Source organism: Equus quagga, unplaced genomic scaffold, assembly GCF_021613505.1.
Source record: "Equus quagga isolate Etosha38 unplaced genomic scaffold, UCLA_HA_Equagga_1.0 196674_RagTag, whole genome shotgun sequence".
Classification (NCBI taxonomy): Eukaryota; Metazoa; Chordata; class Mammalia; order Perissodactyla; family Equidae; genus Equus; species Equus quagga.
Genome location: NW_025798070.1, coordinates 2,287 through 9,633, shown reverse-complemented (window position 1 = coordinate 9,633; position 7,347 = coordinate 2,287). Strand labels below are relative to the sequence as shown.

Below are 7,347 nucleotides of genomic sequence, written 5' to 3'. Positions count from 1 at the left end.
TTCAATGGAGAAAGGTTAGTCGTTTCAGCAAATGATGCCAGAACGTGATGCTGGATGTCCACCTGCAAAAAAAATGAGTCTAGACACAGACCTCAAATCTTTCACAAAAGTTAACTCCAAATGAATCATAGATGTAAATGTTAAATGAAAACTATAAGACTCCTAGAAGATGACGTTGGAGAAAAATCCAGGTGACCTTGGGTTGGCGGTGACTTTTTAGATAGAACACGAAAAGCATGATCCATGACAGAAAAAATTGACAAACTACATTTCATTAAAATGAAAAACTTCTGCTCTGCAAAAAATACTAAGAATGTGCAATAAAATAGAATGCAGAAAATACGGTAGAGAAAATCAAAGTTAGATTTTTGTAATGTGTAATAAAATTGATAAATCTTCAGCCAAGCTGATCAAACAAAAAGAAATAATCATGAACTACCAGTAGCAGAATTCAAAGAGGAGAGATTACTATAGTTCCTGTATATATCAAAGGCATAATAAAAAGATTTTATGAGTTTGTGCAAATAAACTCAACAACTTTGATATAATGGAAAAATTCCTTCAAAAGCATAACTTACCAAAATGAGCATAAGAAGAAATAAAAAAATGAGAACAGCCTTGTATATTTGGATAAAAATGAGTTTGCAATATCAGTTCCCTGGGAAGGTCCTCACATAATGTAGAAGGCTCGGAGTCACTCTTCAGCTTTGCTGACACCCCAGGCTGAGTTTCTTGAGCTCAGCGTGGGTATCAGCATGTGCCTGTTGGTCAACCCTGCCTTCCAAGTTTGCTTATTTCTCATGGCTCTCAACTCCAGTTTTAGCTCCACCTTCTTTTATGTGTATTGTTTGCTTCCCCTTTGGAGTTTTCCTTATTTTCTAGTGAGCTGATCAGTCATAAAAGTCTTGTTAATTTTAATAAATTCAGCTTCTATTTGCATTTAACAGGACAATGCATCAGAGTACCCAGTCCACCATCTTGTCAGAAGTCTAAGCTTCTATGTGTGTTTCACTGGCCGATGTGAGTGGGGCCAGGGATCAAACCTGGCTGAGCCTCTTCCTGTGTTAAGCAAATTAGATGTGTGTGAAACAGACCATTGACGTGTCCATGTGTCTGTGTGTGGTCGTTGGGCATAAATTGGATCCCTTGTGGAGTAAATGAGCCATGTGTCCACTTACCATCTTCTGAGGATAAAACCATAGAACAGAAATAAACACAAGTGATTTCAGGAACTTTATGGTTTACTTGTTATTTTATTATACTGAGTAGAAATTTTATTGTTATTTTTCTTAAGTCCAGTAGAAATAGTATTAGGAAGAAGAAAGGGAGTTTCCATGAACATAAAATTGGCTTTAGAGATTTGAAAATGAGACGAATTTTATGTAGGCAACTTCCAAATGGTTTTGGTATTATATTTTGAAACAAACAGTAACTTTTAAAATAATTTGGTTCATTAATAAATAGGGTGATGTTAAGATTGAAACGCTTCACAGAATCTCGAACATTCACTGATGTCAGGCTGTGCATTACACGGAGGCCCTGTGATTCACGCACTATATGACAGTGAGCAGATAATTACTGGTCTGTCCCTATAGTCTAGGAGTCTTGCGTTCCAGTCCAGTGGTCTTTCTGGAAATTATCATTAATTTTTGGAGTATAATTAACAGGAAGCTACAAAAGAAATTGTATATACAAAAGAGTGAGCAGTAAAAGAAGTTGCACATTCTGTACAATACACAAAATAACAGAATTAGCAATTTGACAAACAACTGAATACAAAACAAAAGACAGACTAGTGCTTTGATTAGGGCTTGTTTTAGGCAATTGGCGTTGGCCGTGGTTGTGTAACGTCTCTGAATTTCCATGTACTTGATAAGACTCTCTTTGAAATCCTTCAGTGCTTCCTCTGACTGCACAGGTCCACCTTCTGACCCTGTCACTAAGCCGTACAGCCCATTGGCATAGTGGTCACCCCTGTGCTCCCTCACCAGGTCCTCAGTCAAGTCCATGAGCTCCTTCAGTTGGTCGTCCCGGTCACTGCCTTTAGCACGGTTATTGAAGGCACACACTCACCCCCCACACGCTGCCACCAGCTTGCTTAGGGCTTTGTTCTCTGAGTCGTGGATGTAGTCTACCAAGGACCCTCCCTCCAGGTCTTCCTTGTGGGTGAAGAGGACAATTGTGTGTCTCATGGCATCGTCTCCAAAGATCTCCCTCACCCTCTGCGCAGCCTGCTGGTCCTGGGTGGTGAATCGGCCCAGCTGCGTCACCAGGAACAGCACATGGGGTCCTGGGGCAGAGAGCGAATAGCATCTCTGGACCTCCTTGTACAGGGAGTCAGCGTGGTCCTTCCCAGAAAACATATCTGGCGTGTCAATAACGACCATCTCCCTCTCTCCCCAGCCTCCCCGACTTTGACTGCAAGTCTTGGTCAGGGTCCGGGCACCCAGCCGCGACTCAAACGCTTGCTTCCCAAGGATGCTGTTCCCAGTGGCACTTTTGCCAGTGCCCGTTTTGCCCACCAGAATGATCCTCAGCTCTGATCCTCTGGCAAGTTGGTTCTTCCCATGTGGTCCTGTTAAGAGCAAGTTTGCTGTGTTATTACTCTATTGATCACGCCAATGGAATGTTTTTAATGATAAGGACTTATTCTCACATTATGGGAAAAGACCTCTCACAATATATTGTACTTATGAACTCAAAGCTTCATCAGCAAATAAAATAAATAAATTATGGGTTTTAAAGCATCTCGATTTTCTAGGACTGCAGGGTATTGCCATGTTGGATCCCAGGCAAGCGTACGTGGGTATCAAGACGAATTTGGAGACATAGCTTGTCACGTAAGGCTTGCCTGAATCGCTGCGCTCTGGCCCTCTAAAAGACAAATTTTCTGAAGATCAGAGATGTGAGTCCAAGACTGTGGCTCCATCTCCGGGTGGGTTAAGTAACCTGACTCTGCTCTGAGGCCAGAGCTGGCGCCTCTGACCTCGGCTGGGCAGGGCTGTGGTCGTGACCACCAACAAAATGGCTGGAACAGGAAAATACTGGAAAGAGCAGAGCAAAATTCCTGTCCTGAGTGAAGGAGCAGCTGATGGCCCATGCTTTGCTTAGAGAGGACAGCATGACCTCTGTGTAAAATAGGCACACAATATGGTGAAATAGGCACACGGGAAGTCACTGTCTCACCTGAGTGATGGCGTTCACGTTGGTCCATTGCTGCTCCTGAGGGACAGACACCAGAGACCAATAAAAAACCATTACCTTTCAGTTCTGGATCGTGAAAGGCCCTTGTACTCCGAGAGCACTCTCTCACCGTGCTTCACTTGTTTGCACGTGGCTGCCAACGTGCTGGAGGGGAATTACCATCCTCCGTTACAGAGAAATCCAGTCACTTGGCCATACTCACCCTGGGAGTGGAGAAGCCCCCTGCTTCTTACCTCCATGCCCACCTCTTCTCTCGCTTCCTTCCTCCCTTCCACTCACTGGCCTCCCTGCCCCTTCTCTTGGCCTCACCCCTTTACTTCTCTCACCTTCCTGTCTAAGTGTGCTCTCCCCACTTCTGAGATTGTCTCCTCCTCCTCCTCTCCTTCTTTCCCCACCTTGCTCCCTTCCTTCCACTTCTCCACTCTTTCCAAACCCCTTGCCTTCATTTTCAGTCCTTGCGGAGACACTCAAGGAGTTAGGAGCACGACTCTGGAAAAGCACACTGTCCTTTAAGCCAGAAATACACTTCATGTGATCCGTCAATTACCTGAATATTCCTCCTCCCTCAGGCGCCACCAGGAAGCAGCCCTGCGACCTAGTTCCCTGTCCTGGGCAGTGAGGAGCATCGGTTCATGTTCATCCAATCGCTTTTTCTCTTCCTTAAATCCGGCAGCATGTACCAAAGCAACAAGGCACAGAAAACCGATACCCACATGGGAAAGCCCAAATTCTTCCAGTTAGCACTTTTCATTGGCTTTATGCTAAGGAAACTCTCTTTGCCAGAGATGTGTAAACTGAGCGATGGGAAGTTCTCAGTTCTGTAAGCTGGCTTCCTTTAAGCCAAAGGCAGTCACTCTAAATCGTTTCCCTTAAAATAGGGCAAATTTCTTCGTGACAAATTTTTTTTGAACATAGCTTGGGAACTAGAAATCAACACTGAACGGTGTTTCTTGAATATGGGCTTACCGATTTACTGGCCAAAGGAACAGAGGGCTCCCCATCCAAACCTGTGACTTGCCAGCTCAGGGCGAAGAGAAAAAGAAAAGAAAAGAAAAACCCCAGTCTGTTTTCTTCCTCTCTGTAATCTCCTCTGAGCTTCCTCTTGCAAAAGAGCTCCACCACGTGCCGGCGTCTGAAATTCTCATTTATGCCACATATACAAAATAGGCAGTTGGAATGGGAAAATCTGATCCGTAGTCATTCGCTATCGTGTGGGCCACCTGTCTCTTCATGTCAGTAGGGAAAAGCTCTTGTTTGAATGCTTTCGACTGGACAGGATAGCAAGGCAGGGACACCAGGAAATGGGTGGTTTGATTCCTTCCCACCTAGCTGTGTCCTCACAGTTACAAGTTTGCCTAAATGCAGGGCCCCCTGAGAAGGCCAACCTCACTCACACTGGTGGCCATGATGGCTTTGAAGTCAAGTGCCACTGGGGAAGGAGAAAGCATTGGGGGGGCACCTCTGACAGCCCACCATACAGGGGAAGAAGGATAGAGACAGGAGACCCTGAGAGAAGCCCGTGTTGTCCAAATCAGACCCAGAGTAACATCAGTGACCATCAAAGCATCTTGAAACAGCTCACTTGTGGCTTCGCTGGCATCCCTGCCTTTCTTTCCTGTCCAGCTCTGTGATTTCAGGGAACACACCCCAGGGAGCAATGATCTAGGCAGTGTCCACAATAACAAGCTGGAGTGTCCACATTCAGGATCAACAACCCAAGAGTTAAAGTTGAAATCATTCAAATGCTCTTTTTCCTATTTATATGACAATCACTACAGCAGAGGGAAAGAGACTATGAAATGTACACGGCCTTTAACTATCCCAGAACAGGGGTGATGCACGTTCTCTCTCTCCAGACCACTGAAGAGGAATCATCACATGGCCCTGACCTCGTGATAAGGAGGCTGGGCAACGCCGTGGAGCCACGGGGCCCGGGTGAACACCACTACCGTGTCACACACGATGAGCGTTTTGTGCTGTATTTTTCCAGATCCTTCACTTTGCAGTCTCTTAAGTGTGCTTAAAGAGCCATGCAATATGGGCAACTCCTGCTTAATATCAATAGTCTGTTCCTAATGTTAGAACATTCTGGGTCAAAACACTCACAAGGACCTATTTCATATCGTTTATATGTAAGACAAATGTAATGCAATATACGTCAAACCCAAAGCCTACCAATTTCCTAAATTATATTCAAAATTCAGTAAAGCACGTATCTATAAGAAAAACTATCATTTCAGAATTTAAAAAGCTTAAAACATTGTTTTTCTGAATACCAAAAAACTATTTTTGGTGTATAAAAGAAAGCTACTGGATAATATAAGTCTCCCTGAAAATGACCCAATTAAAACCTGGGCAAAGGATCTGAATAGATATTTTTTCAAAGAAGTCATACAAATAACCAATAGATACGTGAAAAGGTGCTCAACATCACTAGTTATTCGAGGAATGCAAGTCAAAATCACGATGAAACATCACCTCACACCTGCTAGGATGGCTATCATCCAAAAGACAAGAGATAACAAGTGTTGGCAAGGATGTGGAGAATTCACACTGTTGGTGGGAGTGTAAATTGGTACAGCCACTATGGAAAACGATGTGGAGGTTCCTTAGAAAATTAAAAGTGGGCCTGCCATATGATCCAGCCATCCCTCTTCAGGGTATAGATGCAAGGGAAATGAACCCAGTATCTTGATGAGATGCCTGCCCGCCCATGTTCATTGCAGCATAATTCACAATAGCCAAGACGTGGAAACAACCTAAGCGTCTGTCAATGGGTGAATGGATAAAGAAGAGGTGGTAGGTGTAAATGACGGAATATTATTTAGCCAAGAGAAAGAAGGAAATCTGGCCCTTTGCAACAACATGGGTGAAGCTTGGGGCATTATGCTAAGTGAAATAAGTCAGACAGAGAAAGACAAATAGTGTGTAATCTCACTTATACGTGGAATCTAAAGAAAAAACGTGGAACTCCTAGAAACAGAGAGTAGAGTGGTGATTACCAGGGTCTGGACATTTAGGAAGGTGGGGAGGCGATGGTCAGAGGTTAAAAGCTTTCAGTTATGAGTGAGCCAGCTCTGGGGATGCACTGTGAGCAGGTGACTACAGTTAGAATCCTGCACCTCACACGTGAAACTTGTGAAGTCAGCACATCTGTCCTGTTCTCACCACACACACAAATAAGGCGACTCCGCGAGGCGGTGGATGTGTTCGTTAATTTCACTCTAATAATCATTTCACAGAGTGTACATATATCAAATCATCACCTTGTACACTTTAAATATATATGGTTTTATTCAGCAATTGTAACTCAATAAAATTGGGGTGGAGGGGACAAAAAATAAAGACAGACAGCAAGTAAGGATGTTGAAGAACGAAAACTGCACTGTTGGTGAGAGTGTAAAATGTTACATTTTGGGAAAACATCTGGCAGTTTCTATGTCCTTCATTAGAGTATTATGTCTTTTTTTCATGTAGAAAAATAGTTTTTCACTTCCTTTTGATTCTTTTGGGGTTTGTAGGTTTGTCATAGATCGGATGCAAGTAATGATATTTTACTCCCCTATTTCCAAAAATATACCCTGGATTGTTTTTTCTTGTATAATTACATTGGTTGTCACCTTTAAAAAGTGAACTAATGTTGTGCTTCTATTTTTTACTTTAATTTTAGGGTATCTAATATCATTAACACTGATGCTGGTTTTTGCCCTTTAATTAATCAGTTTGTTTAGAGATCAAGGTAGCACACTATGTTTAGACTTTTTCCTTAAAGCCGTTTATCTGAGGTGTAAATTTGGAAAATTGTCTCTTTTAATGTTGATTAAAATAATTCCATGAGTTTTTCTTTTAACCTATTAGAATTGTAAATTATGTTAATAAGTTTCCCAACATAGCTGATGTGTATGTGTGTGCATATAAAAGGTTGGGCTCCAAGGAATGCAGACTGTCGAGATGGAGATAGGAATTCAGGACATTTATGAAGAAGTCCCCTCAGGAGTAACACTTGCAGGAGAAGGAAAGACAGGATTAGGCAGGGGGAGTGCGACTGAGATGGCGTTACCACAAATGTCCCCTCTACAGGAGACCTAAAGTATGGATGGACCTTTGAGTGAAGGTGAGCGGGCCGGGCTTAATCCCATTGAC

General features: G+C 43.1%; 1 pseudogene; it reads right to left on the bottom strand.

Moving 5' to 3' along the window:
* Positions 1 to 1,306: 1,306 nt before the first annotated feature.
* On the bottom strand, positions 1,307 to 4,223 carry LOC124233333 (GTPase IMAP family member 2-like; annotated as a pseudogene).
* Between the last annotated feature and the right edge of the window lie 3,124 nt (positions 4,224 to 7,347).